The sequence below is a fragment of the Archocentrus centrarchus genome, unplaced genomic scaffold (genome assembly GCF_007364275.1).
Source record: "Archocentrus centrarchus isolate MPI-CPG fArcCen1 unplaced genomic scaffold, fArcCen1 scaffold_45_ctg1, whole genome shotgun sequence".
NCBI lineage: Eukaryota > Metazoa > Chordata > Actinopteri > Cichliformes > Cichlidae > Archocentrus > Archocentrus centrarchus.
Window position 1 is genome coordinate 1,567,155 of NW_022060271.1, and position 26,696 is coordinate 1,593,850.

At 44.4% G+C, this 26,696-nt stretch overlaps 1 pseudogene; it reads right to left on the bottom strand.

Moving 5' to 3' along the window:
- Positions 1–476: 476 nt before the first annotated feature.
- Positions 477–26,696, bottom strand: part of LOC115777214 (asialoglycoprotein receptor 1-like) — a 38,958-nt pseudogene continuing 12,738 nt past the window's right edge.

Sequence of the window (26,696 nt, forward strand, 5' to 3'; positions counted from 1 at the left end):
TGCAGTCAGATATGGAGGAGGTTCAAACATGTGATCCAAAATTGCAGCTGAGAGGTGGAAAGAGCTTGTTGATGGTTATAGGAAATGGTTGATTTCAGTTATTTTATTCAAAGGGTGAACAACCAGATATTACGTTGAGGGTGCCAGTAATTTTGTTCTGCCCATTTTTGGAGTTTTGTGTAGAATTTTATGAATGTTTGCTTTTTCTCTGTTTTTTTTTTTTTTTTGTGTTCTTCCAATACACACAAAGGAAATAAACATGCGCATAACAAAAGATGTGTAATTGCAATTTTCTGGAAAATTTCAGAGCCCCATTCATTCTTGACTATCGCAAAAGGACCCCGTGCAAAACAGAAAGTCCACAAAGTGGGACTTCTTCATTATATTAGAGATGATCTGATTTTTTTCCATCCAGGGTTTTATTGGAAGAGGGTCTTTAAAATGTAGACAGTGTGGAGCCTGGGCACCAGGTGTGTTTAGGCACCCAGGTAATTTTTCTGACAGATGAAGCGCTTCTTGACGGAGCAGTACTGGTCATTCAGGAGTCCATCATAGTTAATGTGAGCGCAATCTTCAGTACCAGGGCCTAAACCATGATCAGCCCAGTTGTCGGGCTGCCCTGGGCTCCACCACCTGGGAAACACACACAGACACACACACACGCACACAAACACACACACACGCACACACAAACACACACACACACACAAAGATGTTTATGTGTAGGTCCTGTGTGGCACTGACTGGTTCCTTACTTCATTCCTCTCATCTATTCTGGACACAAATTTCCCACTATGGCTTAGGGTATAAAACCAGCTTGGATAGGTTTAGGTAATATGAGATACAGGCCTCTTTTCCGCCTACGGGGTTCAGGTGCCGGTGCCAGCATTTGAACCATTCAGCAGTGTTTCCACGGCAAACGTACTCAGTGCTCGGCCAAAAAAAACGGGTTCAAATCCTGGCCCCGCAAACTAGCTGGTCTGGAACCAAGAACACGTGCCGAAAGCATCAGAGGGGCGAGACTCTGCCGTCTCACCATCAAGTTTTCTTCCATATTACATGTGTATTACAGAGAAAAGCGAAGCGATTTTCACGGCTGTGAATTAGGTTGGGCTCTAAGGCTGAACTTGCTGCTTTTTATCAGTTCATATCACAGATAAAAGGACACAAAGTGCGTACTTGTCGTCTTGCTCTAATCGCTGTCTGTGTTTCCCTCTGTGCTGCACACAGATGCTGCAGTAGTTTGGTTTGGACCCTAAAACGTATTTGCAGCGCAGAAAGGGGAGCGTGTTCTCCCACGTTTGTGCTCTTCAGCTTCCGTGTCCAGACGAGGACCCGCCCACACTCATACGTAAAGGAGCAGTTCACAGAAACGCGGTGGGAACGCGGGCCCGTTCTTAAGCTTTTCATTGGTTCATTGAAACCAGCGCCAGCACTGGCACCTCAGCGGTGGAAAAGTAGCAACAGACTGGACAGGAACTGACCTGGACTCCACAGTGTACGGCGTCTGGTCCACCCACTCCCAGCTTCCAGTTCTCCAGTCAGACAAACCGATCCAGAACTGCTGAGGGGCGGTTCGATGGATCACAAAGTCCTGGGCAGACAGAGTCACACATGCATCACTGATGCTTGATGATGGTGATGAGAAGCACTTAGGATATTTGATAGCTTGGTCAGTGGGTTTCATCTTGAAAGTATGTAAAATAAAGGGTGTACTGGTGACCCTGAACCCTCCCTTAGTTATGCTGCCATAGGCCTAGGCTGCTGGGGGGGTTCCCATGATGCACTGTTTCTTTTCATTCACCTCTTTTTACTCCACCCTGTATTTAATCATTAGTTATTATTATTAATCTCAGGCTCTTCCACAGGGTGTCATTTGTCCTCTCAGCTCCAACCAGATTTTCAAGCAGTTTGGTTTGTTATAAATGTCTCTAATGATAAAGTATTCTTATATGTAGGTTCTCAGTTCAAATAATTTATCTTATGTTTATAGCAGCTGTAATGGTTAAAATGTATCTGTCAGTTGTGCAGCTGCTCTTTTTTGACGTTCTCTGAGAAACAAGTCAAGTCAAGTCAAGTCAAGTTTATTTATAAAGCACATTTAAAACAACGACGTTGACCAAAGTGCTGTACAAGATCTGTAACCCCAAGGACTATACTAAATAAAAATAAAAATATATAAATAAATAAATAAAATAATAAAATAAAAATAAATAAATAAAAACATTAAGAACAATAAATAACATAAGAAAATTAAAAATTAAAACGTTTAAAACAAGTACCATAAAATACCATAAAACAATCATCTAAAAGGAGGTAGCACTGCAGCCAAATGCCAAGGAAAAGAAATGTGTTTTTAATAGAGATTTAAATGTGTGTATAAGCAATTAAACAAGCAATTTAATCTCTTTTGCTTCATGATGCATTTTGTTAAAACTTATAATGTGATCACGACTGTGCAGCTCTGCTGGGTTCAAGTTACCTGTTACTGTGTCACTGCCATTGGCCAAAGACTAATTGAGAGCTGGGGCTGGAAAAGCCATTCTGAAACAAACCATCTGGAAATGATTTTTGAAGCTCTTATTTTGAAGCATTATCTAAATTATGGCCCTCTGAATCTTAGATCTTCTTACAGAAGTATCACAAAATAAATGAAATCTCATTCAGTGACAGTTTCTGTTAAGCCTTTCATCTCAAAGTGGATCAGCTGGACTTCTCTTTAGGCTGTTGAAGATGTTTGACCTCTTCACCTCTAAACAATGATGGGGAGTCCCTCTAGCCTCTAGTGGGGTGGTCAACTCATCTTTTTCCAGCTGAAGAAACTTCTGATGAGAGGTGAAACATCTTCAACAACCTAAAAAGAAGTCCAGTGACCTTCAACCCAGGAACCTCAGCCTAAGATAAGGTAAGACCTGTCTTACCCACTCCTTGTCGGCACGCAGAATGACCAGGTGAGCTTGCCGTGTTTCACACCGGTCTCTGGAGTCGTTCCAGGAGAGAGACCCACGGCTGAAGTAGTAACAGCTGGATTCAAAAGCAGTCCAATCTGGAGGACAGCAGCCTTCTGTAGATGAACCTGATGGATACAGAGGTGTGAATGTGGACCCGTAGATGTGTATGTTCCCTGTATGGTAAAATGTGAATGAACATACTGTTGTTGATGATACGTTTGAGGGAACATTTGATGGTGGCAACACTCCTGCTGAGAGAGTCGATGACCTCCAGCTGCTTCAGCGCCCCCGACACTGAATACACAAACACCAGTTGGTATGATGAGGTAGGGCTGGGCAATGTATCAATTTTTTAAAAAATATCAATATTTTTTCATACATGATATCAGATGAGACAATATCGTTTATATCGATATAGTGTAGGTCACATTAAAATCATACTTGTAGCTCCACCAGTTCACCTTTCTCTTCTCCCAGATTGCCTCTGCACAGCTTCACCTGTTCATCATGCAGGAAGTGACTGCATGGCAGTGTTGCCAACTTAGTGACTTTGTTGCTAGATTTAGTGGTTTTTCAAACCCCGCTGGCAACTTTTTTTACCCCCTAAAGCGATTAGTGATAAATTTAGCGACTTTTTTCAGTGAGGTCGGAGAGTTCTGGAAACCTGAAATCCTCCACTGTCACCATGTTTTGTGTACATACAGGCTTCGTACTGCATCCGGTCGTACGCTTTGGCATCGCCCGGACCCACAAGAGTCCCTGTCTGCAGGTAAGAGAGCGCCGCCATACGCAGCAGAAGTTGGTCTGTACCGTCAGTCATGTGACCGTAATTGTGGGTCTTTTTCGTGTGCTTGCAGACGCTGCATTGAGCGGCTGGGCCCGTTGCTGTGATACATCAGTACATATGTCTATGGATTTACTGAGATGCTAAAATCCTGCAGATGGAGTTTTGTTCATGTACAGGAGCCTGTACCTGGATGTACAGCTTTGTAAAGAAAAGGTCAGCCTTTGGCTATTTTTGTTCTGGATCTTTTCTATTTACATTTTAATAGCACAGCAATAATTTATTTGAGGAGCATTATTATTTAAATAGTTTATTTTTGAGTAATTTCTCATGTACATCTACAGTTGAATGTTAATAAAAATGTCTGTGTGACATTTATATACCTTTGGGAAGAAAATATATCAAGATATATATCGTATATCGCCATTCAGCTGAAAAATATTGAGATATTACTCTTGGTCCATATCGCCCAGCCCTATGATGAGGTATGAACTATCACCAGCATTGGAAACTACAGGGAGGCAGACAGACCTGAGGTCAGCTGGTTCTTGTTGTTCTCAACAGCAAACAGCAGCTGCTTCACTTCTTTGGCTGTTTCTGGAAACCAAAGGATTTAGCATGTTACCGTATTTTCCGGAGTATAAGTCGCCCTTTTTTTCATAGTTTGGCTGGGGGTGCGACCTATACTCCGGAGCGACGTATATGTGACATTTATAACACATGAACCAAAATACTCCAGCCACTTGACATCTCCGTGAACTGCAGCTTTAAGGCAGTCTTGCGTAACCTGTGGGCGCAGTGGATGATGGATGGAGAGCACAGCTTAACGGCAACTGGGAGAATGCGCCACCCAACTTTCCTGGAAGTCATTGGATGGATCAAGAAAACATGGGCTTCAGTGACAAACCATCCTGTTGGGATTCAGAAAGGCTGGAATAACTGGAACTGCAGCTGACGACGAGTCTGACTAACGCGACACAGAAGAGGAAGCGGCGCTTCGTCTACGGAGTGTACGGAATTGTTTAGAAGTGACACCGAGGATGAAGAATTCAATGGATTGATGGTTTGGTTAACTTGTTAGTATGTTCTTTATGCTATGGTTATCTGAATAACTTAATGTTACGTTAACATACCGAACACGTGTTCGTTGTGCGTCATGTAGCTGAATGTGTTACGTTAGCATAATGTAGGCGTAACCGTGTTCGTCCTGTTCTTTAATCCATTATTATTTTAAATTGCCTTTCAAGATGGAATTTCTGCTCTGGGTCTCGGATTCTAGCAACCCCCCCCCCAAAAAAAGTGCGACTTATAGTCCAGTGCGACCTATATATGTTTTTTTCTTCTTTATTATGCATTTTTTGGCTGGTGCGACCTATACTCCGGAGCGACGTATAGTCCGAAAAATACGGTAGTATTTTACCATACCACTTTATTTATAGAGCACTTTTAAAAACAACAGGGCTAACCAAAGTGCTGTACAAAAACATCACACATAAAAAACCAAAAACAGGTCAGAAGGCAATGAGATACAGATATAAAACAAATGTGAAAGAGATTAAATTAATTAATTAATTAATTAAGAACTATAACAGTGTCTTAAGATTTAAGTCAGAGTCTCACACTGGGTCAAAGGCCAAGGAATAAAAATGTTAAACGAGATTTAAAAACAGCAAGTGAAGGAGCCTGTCTGACATACAGCGGTAAATTATTCCATAATTTTGGAGCTGCAACTGCAAAGGCTCGATCACCCCTGAGTTTTTGTTGCGACTTTGAAACAAGTAAAATCATCTGGTCTGCTGACCTAAGGGAACGAGATGGAACATATGGGTGCAGCAGTTCAGATAGATAAGATGGGGCAAAACCATTAACCACCTGGGAGTGGTGGCCTAGGGGAGAAGAAGAGGGTTCATCACTGAGAGGACCCTGGTTCAAATCCTCGGGCTGGCATCACTTCAGCTCCCTGAGCAAGCCCACCCCCCCAGGTTGCTCCCCGGGTGCCCCTTGGCTGCCCCCTGCTCCATGCTGTGCTGTGTGTACTACATACTCCGTGTGTGATGGGTTAAATGCAGAGAATGAACCTCACTGCTTGTATATGTATGTGACAAATAAAGCTTTCTCTCTTCTCTCTCTAAGAGACTTAAAAACAAACAAAAGAATTTTAAAATGGATTCGTAAATGAAGAGAAGCTAAAATTGGGGTGATGTGCTCTCGCTTGCTTGTACCAGATAAAAATCGTGCAGCAGCATTTTGCACCAGCTGTAGACGAGCAATGAAGGCCTGGCTAATTCCAGTCAGAAGTGCATTACAGTAATCAAGACGAGATGTTATAAAAGCATTTATTACTGTTTCTAGATTAGGTTTTGAAAGAAGAGGCTTGATTTTTGACAGTCTTCTCAGCTGAAAGAAGCAGGATTTCACCACTGTGTTCACCTGAGCATCGAGCCTTAAAGTCGGGTCCATTTTTACACCTAATTTAGTGATAATGGATTTCTCATATGGGGCCAGGGAGGAAAGGTCAACACAGGGGGTACTGCTGGTGCCACTGGGTCTGAACAACATGATTTCTGTCTTTTTCTCATTCAAACTCAGAAAATTTAATGACATCCATCCCCTGATGTCTCTAAGGCATTCAAGGAGAGGCTGCACAGAGCATGAACCAGTGTGTTTCAGTGGAAGATACACTTGACAATCATCTGCGTAACAGTGAAAAGAAATATCATGCTTCTGATGTCCTGATTGCAGCCCTACCCTGAGTGTGCTGATTACTCATTACCCTCACCTGCACTGTGCTGCTCCCTATTTAAACAGCTGCTCGTCACCAGCTCAGTGCGAGATCGTCTGTTGCTCCAGTTTCAGCTTTCAAGCCGTGTCTCGTGTTTCCTAGTTTTTTGGTTTTCTGATCCTGCCTGTTTTTGACCACAGATTTTGCCTTGTCCCTTGGCTGCTGGAGGATTTCTGACTTACTGCTGATGGACCCTGCCTGACTCTGACCTTGTCTCATGTTTTTCTGATTTCTGGATCTTCATTGCCTGCCTCCTGTGAATGGACCTGGATTGCCCCCCTGACTCAGCCTCTGGTTGGTGGAATTTGTCCCTGTCGTCTGTTTGTCCCCTGAGCCCTCTAGTTCTCCCTTTGCCCATCCACCTGACCCCTTCCTGGCTGGATCCCCGACCCCAGTGGACCTCCCCCTTCCTGACCCACTAGCCTGACTACTCCCTGCTAGCCCCTTACCTTTATTTTTGTAATAAAGACATTTTGTGAACCAACTCTGGTCTTGGCTGCGTTTTGGGTTCTGGCTGATTTTGCTTGTATGTTACATCTGAAAAATAGTTCCAAGTGGCAGCAGGTATAAGGAGAACAGGAGAGGTCCCAGAGTGGAGCCCTGAGGAACCCCCCAAGGGAGGGCAGCAGAGGCAGACTCGAAATCATCAATGTACACACAGAAACTTCTACCTGAGAGGTACGATTTAAACCACTGGAGCGCTGCACCTGTGATGCCCACACACTGCTCCAGCCTGGAAATGAGGATCTCATGGTCCACAGTGTCAAACGCAGCTGTTAAGTCTAATAACACAAGTACCACACAGTCACCAGACCGTGTACAGAGAGTTAGTTGGTTCACATCTCTCCACAGCTCTCAGTATTTAACACCGGATCTCCGCAAGGCTGTGTGCTGAGCCCACTCCTCTACACACTGTACATCTATGAGTGCATCAGCAGCCACTCAGACAACGTCACAATCAAGTTCACTGATGACACCACCCTGATCGGATTGATCTCTGATGGTGATGAAACAGCATACAGGGAAGAGGTTCAAAGGCTAGTGGAGTGGTGTTCAGAGAACAACTTGGTCATTAACACCTCCAAGACCAAAGAACTGATTGTAGACTTCAGAAGGAGGAAGTCCAACCTGCAGTCAATCTGCATCGATGGACAGTGTGTGGAGAGGGTGTCCAGCTTCAAGTTCCTGTGGGTGTATATGGATGCAGATCTCCAATGGGGTTCCAACATCTCAGCACCCAAAAATGTTAAAAAATGACACTCTGTAGCCTATATTAACAATATAGTCATTCTTATCAAAGTGTCTTGAATAGGAATCAAATAAACACAAAAAAGAACTTTATCATGTAACATATATCTTCTTTTAAATAAAAAGTGCACTTAACATGTCCACTTCAAAAACACAGCTTGAACATAAATGCCACAACAATGTGGTCTGATAGTAGAAAACTTCAGTGTTTTGCAAACTAATTCTGTCCAAAATCATTCTGTTACCAGGAATAACACAACACAACAATACATGAGAAAGAGGCAAGCTCACAGCTAATGCCAGTTTAATATCATCATCCTGCATAAGTCCCCATACAATGTTTTAATGGATGATGGTTATCATTGTAAACTATAACCCTATACCACCGAACATGTCATAATCGGCTCAGTGTACTTCAAAAGTTCTGCTGTTCGAGGAGTTACAGCAACAATTTGTGTAATAACACCGTAATAATACCCTATGTTGGTCTGTGCTAACCAGCTGTTCGGCTGGTAGCAGCGATCGCCCGGCAGTATAGGGTTATAATATGTATGCTGTGTGTGCGTTTCAGATGGCTCTCATGTTGCCAAACTACCGCTGCAAGCTGTCGGTCTGGGCATTCAACCGGTGCTTTGCATGCCTCCAGTTTCTTGCTGTGGGGTTTTAAAAATGAAGGAGTCGCTCTAGTGATGATATTCCCTGGCCAATCAGTGGCATGCTGTACTCCGCGTCATATTTTTGTATCGCCTCGGATTCAGGGCCGTATTACCGACCGGGCGAGTGGGGCTGGCGCCCCAGGGCCCATGGATCCAGGGGGCCCAGGGGGGGCCTGGGCTTATTGCGATAGAGCCCTCTATTCTAGGATCTTCTTTAGTTGTACTTCTTTAGTCTATAAGGGTTAACTGAAATGGGCTGGGGGGAGTGACAGCAGTCAGAGGGCCCTCGGCCACAGGACATAGGAACCAGAGGGCCCCTGGGCCATGTCGTACAGCAACCAGAGGGCCCCTAGGCCACGGAGGACGGCAATCAGAGGGCCCCTGGGCCACGGGATATGGCAACCAGAGGGCCCCTGGGCCACAGGGGACGGCAATCAGAGGGCCCCTGGGCCACGGGGGACGGCAATCAGAGGGCCCCTGGGCCACGGGGGACGGCTATCAGAGGGCCCCTGGGCCACGGGGGACGGCTATCAAAGGGCCCCTGAGCCACGGGATATGGCAACCATAGGGCCCCTGGGCCACAGGAAACGGCAATCAAAGGGCCCCTGGGCTATGCGGTACGGCGACTAGAGCGCCTAGGGGGACAGCAATCAAAGGGCCCCTGGGCTACAGGATATGGCAACCAGATGGTCCCTGGGCCATGCAGTACGAAAACCAGAGGGCCCCTGGGCCACAGAATATGGCAACCAGAGGGCCCCTGAGCCATGATGTATGGCAACCAGAGGGCCCCTGGGGCATGGGGGACGACAACCAGAGGATCCCTGGGCCATGAGGAACGGCAGCCATTGTAAGAGAAAAACCAATATGGATTTTCCAGTGGACTCAGTCCTGCTAAAAATCACAGAAAGTCGCAATTGGCTCTCTGAAAAGTCGCTTAAAGTCACCAGATGACGTCATGACATTACGTATGATGTCACAGCACCATGCACGCAATGCCAATCTCTAGAAAACGTGTGGGGACGGTTATGTCTGTAGTAGAAGAAGATAGTGCTAGCGGATTTTTACAGATCAGAGCTAATCTGCAGCACTGATTCACCGTTAGAAATGCTTCTGACAGCGGCGCAAAGCTACAGTTATGTTGAGAACAATGATTTTTGTCACTTTAAAGACGAGCAGCCAGATTCACCAAAAGGTTGCGAAAGTTGCTAAATGTTTTTTTGTCGCTAGGGACGCCCACAAGTGCGGACGTTTTTCCTTTCCAAAACCCCGCCACTCCAAACGGGGTTAGGGTTAGGGTAAGGGGGTAGGGATATGCACCCCCGGTTTCGGAGTAGCGGGGTTTCGTAATGGAGAGGTGTAACACCCACAAGTCACTAAATCTAACGGCAAAGTTTCTCAATTGACAACACCTGCTTCGTGACCACCGCATATCCTGGGCCTAACGCTGGCCCCAGTAGAGAGCTAGCAGAACTTGTATCTATATTCTGTGGGAAGTGATTTCGCTCCTGCACAATATTGTTTGCACACAAAATGACATGGTGATTCACTTGTCATTATAACCTATTAGTTCTCTTCGGGGAGAGTAATACACCAGTAGATATTCACCTTAAGAACACAAGGTTTTGTACCTCTCAACTTTGCAGATTTCGCTTGCATATGTCCATATGAACAAATTTGGATGCCCAATATGGATTTTCCTGTGGAAATTACAGAAAGTCACTATTGGCTCTCTGAAAAATCGCCAGATGACGTCATGACGTGACATATGACGGCAAAGCGTCATACACAACGCTCATCTCTAGAAAATGTGCATGCATGGCTGCGTTCATAATGCAAAAGGGCAATGCTAGCAATTTTTAAAGATTAGAGCTAATCTGCAGCACTATTTCACCATGAGAAACACTTCTGATAGCAGCACAGTTACACTTATGCTGAAAAACAATGACTATGCCGGGTGCATGTCGCTATTGCCATTGATTTCTATTGTCGGCATAGCGGTATGTTTTGGTTTTGTTTATTACTGACACACTGTTTAATTAAATGTGCCTAACCCAAAACTATTCCTAACCTTAACCGTCAATAAAGGCATATGCCTTACCCTAAAACTATTCCTAACCCTAACCGTCAGTAAAGGCAAATATTTATTACATTAGTAGTCGGAATAGCGGCATGTCGGGATAGCGAGAATCAACGGACAATGCCACTGAAAAGATGAGTTGAGTCATCAGCTGACCAAAAAGTTGCCAAAGGCGCTACACGACATTTTTAGTCGCCAGGGACCATCAAAAGTCGCTGAATTGGCCACAAGTAGTGGACTGAAAGAAGGAGCGGAGACTTTGGCTCTGTCTCTATATATATAACCCCCTGCATCACTTCTGTTCACTCAGAACTTGACCTTGGCTTACTGCTTGACAAATTGCTTTGCATTCAACCTGTGCAACATCACTTGTTTAGTTGTAATAATCAACAGCCTTTTTAAAGGCTTGCATTCATTTGTATCATATTATATTAAGCTATACTATATCATTATACGTATAGTTTAATATTCAACAGCCTTTTTAAAGGCTTGTATACATTTATATTATATTGTATTATATTATATCATACTATATCATCATATGTAGTTTAATATTCAACAGCCTTTTTAAAGGCTTGTATACATTTATATTTTATTATTGTGTACTATATCACATTATACTATATCACATTATACGCATATCACATTACACCTTTAAAGGTTAAAAGCCTACCTTAAAAGGCTAGTGTATTTCGTGTTTAAATATAACACCTTCCGAACTTTAAGGAGTGTTGTATTGTATTTGGCCATTCTCTGGCAACTTCATTTAGTGAATTTAGCGACATTGCCTATTAGTTTTGATATGTAAACAACAGCTACTTTCTGCCTTTAAGCTTCACACTGCAACTTTTGGCCATCTTTAATAACTAAAAAGCTGATAAGCGACTTTTTCCCATTTTAATCATTTCATCATATTCTGTTCTGTCTTAGGAAGTCTTACACGGTTGAGATATTACCTTTATCTAGCTTCTGCCCTTAATCATATATCGTGTTGTCATCAAGTGACTTTTCACAGAGGCAGTGGCGACTTGGTTTTTTGTTTGTCTTGTTTTTTTTTGCAACTGTCATTAATAGTAGGCCTATGGATTGCAAACAAAAAAGTGGCGCTTCAAAGCGAAGAGCCAAAAAAAACAGAGAGGCAAAACAGGCTGACTTCTTAAAAAATGTGCCTTCGATTTCTGGCTTTTTTGATAAGCCAAAGGATTCCAATGTTGATACCAATGTTGATAATGTCATCAGTGGTCCGAGTTGCAGCAGTGTAGAGAGCACCACTGATTTGATCATGCCGGAGCCCACACAGATCCAATCCGGTGTAGACCTGGCCTCTCAGGCTCAGGCTTCAGGGCCACACACAGAGTTCAGTTTCCACCCAGAAGCTGGGGACACCATCTCCAGTCATGGATCTTCTGCTTCATGCTCAAATACCACAGCCATTCCAGACTCGTGTACTCTTACAACAGCAGACTCACTGTCAGACCAGGAGGAGTACACTGAGACCAGTATCCCACTTGGGGTGGCTGTAGCTCAGTAGGTAGAGCAGGTCACCTACTGATCGGAAGGTCAGTGGTTCGATTCCTGGCTACTCCGGGCTGCATGCCAATGTATCCTTGGGCAAGATACTTAACCCCAAGTTGCTCTCCGACCGTCCCGTCGGAGTATGAATGTGTGTGAATGTTAGCTAATTAAAAGCACTTAGCTTAGTAAACATGGAAGTGCTTGTATGAATGGGAGTGCATGGGTGAATGTAAAACATGTTGTATAAGCGCTTTGAGTGCTCTGACTGAGTAGAAAAGCGCTATATAAGAACTAGTCCATTTACCATTAGCAGCTAGGACCTCAAACTCCTGGTGTGAAACCGTTAATGACCCTGCTTTGTGGCCAAATGCCATTACTGAACAGGCTAAGTCGATTCTGGTTAGTAGAGGAGCAGTTGCTTTTCAAAATCGGAGTGAAAAGTACCCTGCCTCAATTAGAGATATGACCATGGGGGGTGGCACTAGGAGTTTCACAAATTCCTTAGTCAAATGCTGTCTACCTAATGGTCAGTCTGTGGAAAGGCAGTGGCTCCTTTACTCACCTTCCTCTGGTTGCATTTATTGTTTTGCTTGCAAACTGTTCTCAAGTAAGTGCAATGCATTTGTCAATGGGTTTTCTGATTGGAAACATTCTGAGCGTATCGGTGAGCATGAGAGGAATGAGGAGCATAGGGCTTGCATGTTAGCATTACACAGTCGTTCCAAAGACACAGGAAGAATTGATTCTGATCTTATGAAACAAATTGATGCAGAAAGGCAATACTGGCGGGACGTTTTGAGAAGAGTTGTTGCTGTAATTCAGTTTTTGGGAGAGAGGGGCCTTGCGTTCAGGGGAGATGACGAGCAGTTTGGATCACCTCACAATGGTAATTTCTTAGGCATTATCGAACTGTTGGCCAAATTTGACCCTTTTCTAGCTGACCATCTCCAAATGTTTGGAGGCAAGGGCAAAGGCTCTGTGTCCTATCTCTCATCCACAATCTGTGGGGAATTTATCCACTTAATGGGAGAAAGAACAAAGGAAGCGATTATCAGTGAGATAAAAGAGGCCAAATACTTTTCTGTTATCGTTGACTCCACTCCCGATCTTGCACATGTGGACCAACTCACTTTTATTTTCAGATTTGTTGAAGCTGGGGGAGACGTTGTTGAGCGGTTTCTGGGTTTCGAGCCTATTGAGAATCATAGCGGGAGCAATTTGGCTGAGTGTGTTGTTGCAATGGTGGAGAACCTGGGCCTAGACATAAGTAACTGTCGTGGCCAGTCTTACGACAATGCAAGTAATATGTCAGGAAAGTACAATGGAGTTCAAGCTCATCTGAAACGCATAAACCCATTGATTTGTTATGTCCCCTGTGCTGCGCATTCATTGAATTTAGTTGGTGTCAATGCTGTTGACAGTAGCCCAGAAGATGGGCGTTTCTTTGACTTCCTGCAATCTTTGTACACATTTTGTGCCTCTTCAACACACAGGTGGGGAAAGGTTTTCAGAAATACAAATGTGAAACTCACACTGAAGTCCTTGTCAGGCACTCGCTGGAGTGCAAGAGCTGAATCAACAAATGCTCTGTGGAAATATTATGCACAACTGAGAGATTCACTGAACAATATTTCCAAAGATCCACAGGAGAAACGTGACACTAGAAGTGAGGCCTCTGCACTTTGTGGCAAGCTGGACACCCTAGAGATAGCTGTCATGGCATACTTTTGGGATACAATACTGCAGCGGTTCCAAGCCACAAGCCTGCAGTTACAGAAGCCTAACATCAACATAAATACGGCAACACAGCTTCTCAGTTCTCTTTGTGATTTTGTGGCAGCACAGAGAGACAATTTTGCCCATTTTGAAAGATCAGCCTTAAGTGTTACTGATTCAGTCTCCCAAGACTACAGACATGATCTCCAGTGCACAAAGAAGCGCAAACATATGGCTGATGAAAGTGCAGAGCCAGATGTTAAATTAGGTGGAAAAGAAAAGTTTCGAATTGAAACGTTCAATGTTCTAATTGACAAGCTTGTGTCCTGTCTTGACCATCGGTTAACTGCATACACACACTTGACCAATCTTTTTCATGTTCTTTTCATGCCTGATAATATGTCAATCAGTGAGCTCACTTCAAGGGCCGAAGCACTTGCTGCAGCATATCCCACTGATCTAACCATGAGCCTGGCAGATGAACTTGTTCAATTCAAATCATTCATTCCAAAAGAACAAAGATGCCCAAATACAATGCTAAAGACCGTGGTAAATTTGGATTTGCAGTCCACATTTCCAAGTCTTTACATCGCACTTCGACTGTTCTTGACTCTGCCAATTACGAACTGTGAAGGGGAACGGTCATTCTCCAGAATGGCTCGAATAAAAAATGAGCTCAGGATGAAAATGACCCAAAATCGTCTGAACTCCCTCTCACTTCTTGCAATTGAATCACAGTTTGTGCAACAGCTGAACTTTGATGAGTTGGTAGATGATTTTGCACGAAGGAAGAGCAGAAAGAGACTTTTGTAGGGGAGTGTGTGTCGGGGGGGGGGGGGGGAGGGGGGGGGGGGGGTTGGGTTGGTATGGGCTCGGAGCGGGAGGGGGGGGGGGGGCCCTTGCAATCTCCTTGCCCCGGGGCCCAGACCCACCTTAATCCGGGCCTGCTCGGATTGCTTAGAACCTCGGGTGAGTGAGTAAGGAAAAAGGACCGGCAAAGTGTTCCTGATTCTAATGGAGATGCCGTCAAATCGTGGTGAGTCGAGTCAACCCGCAGCGAGTTGTTCCGCATGGAAACGCAGCTTAATTCTCTTGTCTCTATGTACAATGCAATTCGGTACCTGCTGCTATCTAGTCTAGTGATATGGTAGAGTATTACATGATTATGCTCCCAGTCACTACTACAGGACAGACACTCGTGGCATATTACGTGAAACTGGATGATTTCCCACAGCACACCTGACGATCTCCCACGGCACACCAGTGTGCCGTGGCACACTGGTTGAAAAACACTGATTTAAACATCTCCTATCCCCTCTAATCCCATTGTACATTCTGTATAATTACAAATTAGGCATTCTATTCTATTCTATTCTATTCTATTCTATTCTATTCATCTTTGAAAATTCAAAGCAATAAAATAGATACAGAACTCCTCCCCTTTGATTAAATGTTACAGAACAGAAACAATATAAACCTTTGTCTCGACTTTTAGCTGTAAACAGCTGCTGTGTTTGACTAAAATTTGTACAAACTTTTTTAGAGTGCTTGCAGTTATCTACCAAAACCTGTCCTTGTTTCATTCACTTTTTGATGGTAACTAATAGGTGTGTTACCTTGGGCGTGCTGCAGTGAGGGATCTAGTGATCTGATGATGTCACTCAGGTTGGAAACGCTCTGCTCCACAGATAACAGATGATTTGACATGTCTGAACAGAAATTACAACTTTTAATAAACGGAGAGTTCAAAACTTTAACTCTGATCAAATTCTGCCAGTTGGTATGATGAGGTATGAATTATCACCAGCATTGGAAACTACAGGGAGGCAGACAGACCTGAGGTCAGCTGGTTCTTGTTGCTCTCAACAGCAGACTTCAGCTGCTTCAGCACCTCCGACACTGAACACACAAACACCAGTTGGTATGAAGAGGTAGGGCTGGGCGACAAATTGACTTTTTAAAAATATCGATATTTTTTCATGCATGATATCAGATGAGACAATATCGTTTATATTGATATAGTGTAGGTCACGGTAAAATCATACTTGTAGCTCCACCAGTTCACCTTTCTCTTCTCCCAGTTTGTCTCTGCACAGCTTTGTGCTGCCCTGCCTCTCTCCGCTTCACCCGTTCATCATGCAGGAAGTGACCGCATGGCAGTGTTGCCAACTTAGTGACTTTGTTGCTAGATTTAGCGGCTTTTCAGACCCCACTGGCAACTTTTTTCCCCCAAAAGCGACTAGTCACAAATTTAGCAACTTTTTCTGGTGAGGTCGGAGAGTTTTGGAAACCTGAAATCCTTTGCTGTTGCCGTTTTTTGTGTACATACAGCCTTCGTACTGCGTCCGTTCGTACGCTTTGGCATTGCCCAGACCCCCAAGAGTCCCTGGCTGCAGGTAAGAGAGCGCCGCCATATGCAGTAGAAGTTGGTCTGTACCGAAAGTCTCGTGACCTTAATAGCGGAAGTGGGTCTTTTTCGTGTGCTTGCAGATGCTGCATTAAGCAGCTGGGCCCGTTGCTGTGATACATCAGCACATATGTCTATAGATTTACTGAGCTGGCTAAAATCCTGCAGGTGGAATTTTGTTCAATCAGTCTGTCATGTACAGGAGCCTGTACCTGCACGTACAGCTCTGTAAAGAATCAGTCAGCCTTTGGTTATTTTTGTTCTGTATCTTTGCTATTTACATTTTAATAGCACAGCAATAATGTATTTGAGGAGCATTATTATTTAAATATACCAATAGTTGATTTTTGAGTAATTTCTCATGTACATCTACAGCTGAATGTTAATATAAATGTCTGTGTGACATTTGGGACATGTATAGTGCCTTGCGAAAGTATTCGGCCCCCTTGAACTTTTCAACCTTTTGCCACATTTCAGGCTTCAAACATAAAGATATAAAATTTTAATTTTTTGTGAAGAATCAACAAGTGGGACACAATCTTGAAGTGGAATGAAATTTATTGGATGTGTCAAACTTTTTTAACAAATAAAAAACTGAAAAGTGGGGCGTGCAAAACTGATAGAGACATACCCCAAGTGACTTGCAGCTGTAATTGCAGCAAAAGGTGGCGCTACAAAGTATTAACGCAAGGGGGCCGAATAATATTGCATGCCCCACTTTTCAGTTCACTTCACTTCACAAAAAATTAAAATTTTATATCTTTATGTTTGAAGCCTGAAATGTGGCAAAAGGTTGAAAAGTTCAAGGGGGCCGAATACTTTCGCAAGGCACTGTAGCTTTGACTCTGAAGGGCCTTTCTGTTTATACCTTTGGGAAGAAAATATATCGAGATATATATATCGTATATTGCCATTCAGCTGAAAAATATCGAAATATTACTTTTGGTCCATATCCCCCAGCCCTATGATGAGGTATGAATTATCACCAGCATTGGAAACTACAGGGAGGCAGACAGACCTGAGGTCAGCTGGTTCTTGTTGCTCTCAACAGCAAACTGCAGCTGCTTCACTTCTTTGGCTGTTTCTGGAAACCAAAGGATTTAGCATGTTAGTATTTTAACAGGATGAAGGACAGTTATACAAAAAGTCTTGCTGATGGGCAATATGGCGGCGCGCACAGACACAGCGGCTCACTGCTCTCCACTCTCTGTGCTTTATTTGTTCTATATTTGCATGTGTATGTTTGTTAGTGTTACAGTATGTTGGGCAAAAACAACATACAGCCGTCAGGATCTACTGGACCTGAGTTTACGCTGGAGAAGGACTATTTTCTTGGACTATTACAGCTCTCACGACATACCGGAGGACATAGCCAGAACTCCAAGGCCGTCAAAGATAGTCCTGCCCAGCGGTAAGCCCAAGAGGAAGTGCAGACAACGGAAGCAAAAATGAGGCGGCAGGGCCAGCCCACTAGCGCGGCTAAAGAAGCAACCCTTTAAAACACCACTTCCCAGCATTTTCCTCTCAAATGCCAGATCCATCCACAACAAAATCGATAAGCTGAGGTTACAGTTTGCCGCCAACAGCTGTCTTTGCAACAGCAGCATTGCAATAATAACAGAAACCTGGCTACAGCCAAGCATACTGGATACGGCTAACGAGTTAGCGTGCTACACAGCCCACTGCCATGACAGAAACGGCGACTCCAGTAAGAGCAGAGGAGGCTTATGCGTTTACACACACAACATCTGGTGCAACAACGCATGCATACTAGACAATCACTGCTCTCCAGACTTGGAATATGTGACTGTTAAAGCCAGGCCCATGTATTTACCATGCAAAATCAACGTTGTCATGGTAACGCTGGTATACATAGCTCCCGACGCTAATGCTAACCGAGCCCTGAGCAAGCTACATGAAGCCATTAGTAATAAGCAGAACTCTTACCCTGACACAGTGCACATAGTAGCGGGGGACTTCAACCACATGGACCTAAAAATGGTGTTTCTCAAGTTTGAGCAGTATATCCAGTGTGCAACGAGGGGAAATAACACTGGACAAAGTCTACAGCAACATCAGGAAAGCCTATAGAACAATTCCCTTACCACATCTAGGCTTCTCTGACCACATGTCCATGCTGCTGATTCCTGCATACACAACCTGCAGGAGGAGAATCCCCCCCATCCACAAGGACTGTTAAAACATGGCCTGAGGGAGCACTGCTTCAGCTACAAGCTGAGAGCACAGACTAGACTGTATTTGAGCATGAGGACCTGGAGGTGTATACCAATTCTGTGCTTTCCTACATCAACTTCTGTGTAGAAAACGTTACTGTGGACAGACTTTACCGGGTGTACTCCAACCAGAAACCCTGGATGAATGAACAAGTCCAGGTCCTTCTGAGGCAATGCGATACAGCTTTCAGGTCTGGGGATGAGGCGCAGTACAGTGTCGCAAGGGCTGACCTGAAGAAGGGGATTAGGAAAGCCAAATTGGAATACAAAAGATGGATAGAGGACCACTTCAGCACCAACAATGCAAGGCAAGTGTGGCAGGGGGTCCAGCATCTCACTCACTACAAGCCCAGCAACACAGCACAGGCAGATGATGACCCAATTCTGACAGAGAGGCTGAACCACCTCTTTGCACGTTTCGACATGGAATGATCAGAAACAGCAGCAGTTCCACCATCTAACTGCAACGGTTACAGCTTCAGGGTGGAGGAACACGAGGTGAGGAGCACACTGAAGGCAGTGAATCCCTGGAAGGCTGCTGGACTAGATGGAGTCACTGGACGGGTCCTCAGAGAATGTACAGACCAGCTGGCTTGAGTCTTCACCACGATCTTCAATGCATCTCTATCCCAGTCCTTCATCCCACCATGTCTGAAGTCAGCCACAATTGTGCCAATACCAAAAAACCAGCATCGGCAGCCTAAATGACTTCAGACCAGTCGCCCTGACTGCAGTCATCATGAAGTGTTTTGAGAAACTTGTGAGACACCACATCAGGTCTTGCCTCCCAGCTACCCTCAACCCATTTCGGTTTGCATACAGAACGAACAGATCAACAGAAGATGCCATAGCAACAGCGCTCCATGCCACCGTCTCCCACCTGGAACTGCAGGGGCGATATGCCAGGCTCCTCTTCGTTGATTTTAGCTCTGCTTTCAACACTATACTCCCAGACAGACTGACTGTGAAGCTAATGGACATTGGTCTTCCATACACCATCTGCAGTTGGCTAAGAAACTTCCTCTCAGACCGTGTACAGAGAGTTAGAGTTGGTTCACATCTCTCCACAGCTCTCAGCATTAATACTGGATCTCCGCAAGGCTGTGTGCTGAGCCCACTCCTCTACACACTCTATACCTATGACTCCGTCAGCAGCCACTTAGACAATGTCACAATCAAGTTTGCTGATGACACCACCCTGATCGGACTGATCTCTGATGGTGATGAAACGGCATACAGGGAAGAGGTTCAAAGGCTGGTGGAGTGGTGCTCAGAGAACAACTTGGTCATTAACACCTCCAAGACCAAAGAATTGATTGTAGACTTCAGAAGGAGGAAGTCCAACCTGCAGTCAATCTGCATCGATGGACAGTGTGTTGAGAGGGTGTCCAGCTTCAAGTTCCTGGGGTTGTATATGGATGCAGATCTCCAATGGGGTTCCAACACCTCAGCGGTGGTGAAGAAGGCCCAGCAGCGTCTCTATTTCCTGAGGATTCTTAAGAGGCTGAATCTGGAAAAGAAACTGCTGACCATCTTCTACCGCTGCTCCGTGGAGAGTGTTCTGACGTACTGCATCTCTGTGTGGTTCTCCAGCTGTACCACAGCACACAAAAAGGCCATACAGAGGGTCATCAACACGGCCCAAAAGATCATTGGACACTCTCTCCCCTCCCTGGAGGACCTTTACAGCACTCGTCTCAAAAGGGTCTACACTATCATCAAGGACAGCACACATCCAGGACACCAGATGTTTGAACTGCTGCCCTCGTGCAAACGCTACAGACAACTAAAAACAAAAACAAACCGCTTGAGAGACAGTTTTTATAACAGGGCCATATCCCTGTTAAACAGCAACAAAATAGTTCACCTGTAGGCAGATCTGATTTCCGTTCAAGTGCAATAACTTAGGCTGCAAAAGCACCATGTGCAATAACTGATGATGCAGTTGTACATCTGTATGTAGGATATCTTATAGTTAATTTATGTTTATGCTCTTTAAAATTGTTTATTGCTCTTTTAAATTCGGTAATGTTTACATATGCTTTTCTTTTAATTGCACTGGGGGGTGGGGCTGTAATCCAATTTTGTTGTGCAAATGTGCAAGTACATTGTGCAATAATAGTAAAGGTTTATTTCATATTTTCATATTCGTTGATAGATAAAAACCTATAATACCTGTAAAACCAGCAAAGCATCCAGAAAGATTGGCATTATTTAAACATCTCCTATCCCTTCTATTCCCATTGTACATTCTGTATAATGACAAATAAGACATTCTATTCTATTCTATTCTATTTATCTTTGAAAATTAAAAGCAATAAAATAGATACAGAACTCCTCCTCTTTGATTAACCTCTTTGCACCGGCGAGCCCGTCTGTGGGCCCGTCGGTGGGCCCGTCGGTGGGCCCGTCGGTGTCCTCATTTGAATGCGCATTTTGAAATGACGCATGAACTGCAACCAAATAAGAGAGAGCAGTAATTCTTTTTGTATATAAAACCAGAGAATTTACACTTACATATCATGCATTCAACATGTCCCCAGAGCGCTATATCCTTCCTCCAACAGGTTCACAGAAATCGTTTTAAAAACGCATATAAAGCGCAAACAACAAAACATTATAATCCTTGCGGTCATTGTTTTCATTAGCTGCTAACAGCACTTCCTATGTTGGAAAGTCCGTCATCACGTTGTCACATGAACTATCAGATGATTTCATGCAAGCCACTACCTGCAGCAACAGGAAGTGACGTCATTTTCCCGCGAATCGCTCATATTCTTGCCGGGAAATGTAATTTTATTCTCCTAGGCCTGGCACACCAGAAACCACTGCATGTTTGACTTTATACCTTCCTGTATACGTTCCAGAGACACTTGATTCTTACTGACCACATCAGGATCACAGAGGTTTACTGACTGATGCTAAACTCTGGTTATAATCTGCTCCTGTACATACACACAATTGAGAACATTTTGCCCAAATAAATATTTGGAGCAACAAAACCTTTATAAAACTTTTTAATGAAGGTGACAGCATATACTATGAAATGGTGTATCATAAAAGAGCATATCAGCATCTCTAACACATGTAAAAGCTGCTTTCAGCTCACTCAGAACAACAAAACCTCCTTCTAGGAAGTTGATGTAAAACAGGGCATAAAAATATAACTAACAGGAAGTGCTGACTGTAGATAATCCACCCATGTTAGTAGGAAACATTCAGCTTACTCAGAAGTGTGAACTCAGAGTAAACACTGAGGCTCATTTTCAGTTAAAACTCATTTTTAGAGAAGATCTCAAAGTTCTGTGAACTCAATCAGGCCAGTATGAAAACTGTTCTCCCTCACTTCCAGCAGTATATGAAAATTGCAACTGGGGGTAAGAACACACTGGAGCAGGCTTACTGCAACATCAAAGAGGCATTCAGAGCTGCACCCCGCCCCCACCTGGGCTCCTCTGACCATCTCTCTGTGGCCTCTTTCCCACCAACAGGGTTTTGGAGCCCGTGCCTTTACCATTTACCTTAACCGTTAGGCAGGTTTTCCACCCTGGAAGCACTCGGTGCTCGGCCGAAAAACAGGTTCATCTCCAGCCCCGCAAGCTAGCCGTCTCGAACCAAGAACGCGTACTGAAAGCGGCAGAAGGGCGTGACTCTGCCGTCTCAACATCAAGTTTTCTACCATATTACATGTGTATTACATGAGAAAAGCGAAGCAATTTTCCCGGCTGTGAATTAGGTTGGGCTCTAAGGCTGAACTTGCTGCTTGGTATCAGTTCATATCACAGAGAAAAGGACACAAAGTGCATACTTGTCGTCTTGCTTGAAGTAAATGAGTTTTTATGAAGTTAACAACAGGTGCGACCAATTACAGGGTCTCAGTGAAGAACCAGAGCATATTAGAGGGTCAAAGGTCAAAGAACTCCCAGGTAGAAAGCAATTGATTTCAATGTTTTAATTTCAGTTATGCCATATTCAGTAGTATGACTCATAACTACTATTTTACCAGTACAGACAAACTTATTTATCCAAGAGCTGTTTAAAACTAAAGAACTTTAAAATGATTATTTTTTAGATATTTTGGAGATTCATCCCTGTTTTGTTTTTGTTTTCTTGTGTTCTGTTTGTTCCACTCTAGCGCACATAGAAGGGTGTCAAATTTTAATTTAAGGACATTAATTTGTGTTTTAAATTTCTGATGAGTTTGAGACCAAATGAGACAGAGCTGACACTGACCTTGTAAAAAAAACACAAACACTTGCAATGAAGAAGCAGCTTACACTCACTCACCCACACATCACTCACACACACACACAAGCACTCCCCACCACACACACAACACAGCACTCCTCACACCACACCCACACACTCACTCACACCACTCACCAAGCACTCACTCACACCCACTCACTCACTCACTCACATGCCACTCACCACACTCAAACTACTCCACACACACTCACACACACTCACGTCACACTCACACACACCACTCACATCACACTCACTCCACACACACACACTCACATCACGCACCCACTACACACACACTCAACACCACTCCCTCACACATCACACCACACTCACCACACACCACCTCACTCACCCACACGCACACACACTCACTCGCACGCACTCACCCACGCACACACGCACGCTCACACACACGCACACACACACCACACGCACCGCACACACACGCACACACACACGCACGCACGCACCCACACACACTCACCACACACGCACACACACACACACACACACGCACCACACACCACACACACTCACTCACACAACACTCACTCACTCACCCACTCACACACATCACTCAACACACTCACACACACTCACTCACACACACAACTCACTCACTCACTCACTCACCCACCCACACACACACACACACACACTCACACACACTCACACACACACTCACTCACTCACCCACACACCACACACACCACACCTCACTCACACACACTCACACACACTCACTCACACACTCACTCACCCACTCACACACACACACACACTCACTCAACTCACTCACACACTCACTCACTCACTCACCCACACACACACACACACAACACACTCACCACACACACTCACTCACTCACTCACCCACACACACACACACACACACACTCACTCACACACACTCACACACACTCACTCACACACACTCACTCACACACACACTCACTCACTCACCCACTCACACACACACACACATACACTCACTCACACTCACTCACACACTAATTAGTAAATTAGTGTTATATTAAATTGTAGGATCATTTTCTCAGCCTGATAAACAAAAGATTTATAACTAAAAGCCACTGAATAAATATATCTTTAGAATATTTATGGGCATTTTGATGTCCTGTCAAATTAGGAAAATTATCAGATAGTGACTGTTTCATGTTACTGTTTGTCATGTGGGCCAATTTATATGCAGAATTTACTTTGGACTGATTCAATTTAAATGCTAATCCACTTCACTGAACAACATTGACATATGAAAGACTAATGCTTGTTTTCTTTTTGCTTTTCAGGCCATAAGAAAGTATAGAAAGTAGGTGCAGCCATTATAAATATGATATTATTAAACCCTGTCAACATTGTTTGTTAAATTCACAATCACAATAGTATGAGATTAGTTTTCTTCTGAATCACTCCACCCTCAATAACTATTTTATGGCAATAAAAACATCTTTTTATGCAGAAATGCAGTAGAAAGAGCTGTTGCACCGCAGATTGAGAGCTCATGTAGCCAGAATAAAAGCATTTACCGAAGAAACAAACCCAAGGTGCACAAGTCTGCTTTCACTGCAGCTACAGCTGCGACACATATAAAAATGCATTGATAACAACCTCATAAAATTATTATTAAGAGAGAAACATTTTAGTCATCGTGACCCCGAAATGAAAGTTCCTGCTTGCCCCCCCCCCCCCCCCCCCCCGCCCCAAAAAAAAGCCAATCTAACAGTCTCTTTAAGATTTCCCTATTATTCTTCACCTTTACGTCGTGGAGCTCCGCTTCCCTGCGCACTTGCTCGCTCAGCTGATCCGCTCTGGTGTCCCCGAATGTTTTGCTTGTAAGTGTCCGGCAGTGCTTTGGTGTCTCGTTGCTGCCTCGGTTAGGCAAGTCAAATTTACAAACCCAGTGTGGCTCCAAACACCATGTCGATCAGTGGCAAACAACAAGCACTCCCAGCAAAACAATTTGCAGTGTTCCTCGGGGCCTGTGAGCCAGTGGTACCGCTCGTAATTAGTGGACTGAAAGTGGTGGACACATCCTTTTCCCGGTTGTGACAGGCTTGCTAGCTTCGGAGTTGCCCAACTTTTCTTAATGATGTCCAGCTTTTCTTGAAAAGTCCGTCTTGGCTTTGACAATAAATCTGCAACCAAATCCATTTCTTCTCCTCCTTCAGCCATTGTGGGTCGACAAAACAGCTATAAAATCAACACAACTAGGGCTGCATAAAATGATTATTTTAGTAATCGAGTATTCTATCGATTATTCCATCGATTAATCGAGTAATCGGATGAGAAATACTTTTTTTATTAACAGTTTATCTGCATATTTTAACTTCAGTTTTTCACCTGTGAACAAACAGCGGTGGATGGAGCAGCTACAAAGTTCTCTTTTCTTCACCTTAACACTTGCTGATCAGGTGCTTGATGAAGGACCTCCAGCTGTTTCACAGATTTAATGGTGGTTACTAAAAGAAAAAGCTGCTGTTTTGGACGCTGGAAAAACGTTTCCTTTTTCACTACTTGAGCTCACCGTCACAGCTTCGCCTCTTTGCACTTGCGCAGTTAAAACCGCTGCCTACTATGAGTGTTTTGATAAACTAGTTGCTGCAGGAGCGCATGTGTGAGTAATGGTGTAATGCTTTGTATTCACAAATACGTTTCTACTGCAGGTCTATATTTAGTCACTAATAAGGGATTAAAATATAAAAAATATTTTGACTGAGCCCCTTGGTCCTGGGGGGCGGGCCTTCCGGTACCGAACCATCGCTAGTGCTAATGGCCCGCGCTCACTAGCAAACCAGTTCTGGTAGCTACAGCTGAAGTAAAGACAAAAATAACAGCTGAAATTCTCAGCGAGCACAACACACACAGACACACAGAGAGCAGTGGAGGCGTGGAAATGCATGTCAGCGATAGTTGCTACCCGTCCCGTAAAGTATGGAACCCCGCATGTTACGGAACCGCCACAGAGTCCCGTAACATACAGGGTTCTGTATTTTACGAGACAGGTGGGAACTCTAGATGATCCACTCTGTGTTAAAGGAAATCCATCGCAGCGACGGAGAGCTTTTTAGAATCTGTGTGTTGGTTTGCCAGCCACCAATAAACCCACAAAAAAGACGACGGAGCACTAATGCTGCTAATGCTAGTGAGGAGCGGCGCTTACACCGAGACAGCTGAGAGCTGCAGAGTTTAAACGAAGCATCGACACAGTAAATTTGTGTCGATAATTTTTTAGAATCGATTTAATCGAGCTAATCGATGAATCGTTGCAGCCCTAAACACAGCTATATTTTTGCTTGTGCAGCTGGCTACAGGTGCAGTTTGCTAGCTCTGGCTAGTACACTGACTATCCAATCAAAGTGTATGAATATGCTGACGTTACCGTATGCCTGCTAGAGGGCCTCGGTGTTGCCAACTGTGAGGGTGTGCTGGGAACGCCTGGCAGAAGCCCCAGTCCGGGAGATCTTCAACTCCCCCCTCCGGCAGAACTTCGACAGCATTCCGAGGGAGGTTGAGGTCATTGAGTCCGAATGGACCATGTTCCGCACCTCCATTGTTGAGGCTGCTGCTCAGAGCTGTGGCTGCAAGGTGGTTGGTGCCTGTCATGGTGGTAACCCCCGAACCAGATGGTGGTCACCGGAGGTGAAGGGAGCCATCAAGCTGAAGAAAGAGTCCTATCAGGCTTGGTTAGCCTGTGGGACTCCAGAGGCAGCTGACAGGTATCTGCAGGCCAAGCGGAATGCAGCTCGGGCAGTGGCCGAAGCAAAAACTCAGGTGAGGTGAGGCTATGGAAAAAGACTTTCGGACGGCATCGAAGCAATTCTGGCAAACCGTCAGGTGACTCAGGAGGGGACAGCAGTGCTCCACTCACACGGTTTATAGTGCGGGTGGGGTGCTGCTGACTTCAACTGAGGCTATAGTCGGACGGTGGAAGGAATACTTCGAGGACGTCCTGGATCCCACTGACACGCCTTCTGTAGTGGAAGCAGAGTCTGGGGACGAGGGAGATGACTTGACCATCACTGGGGGTGAGGTCACTGAGGCAGTTAAAAATACCTGG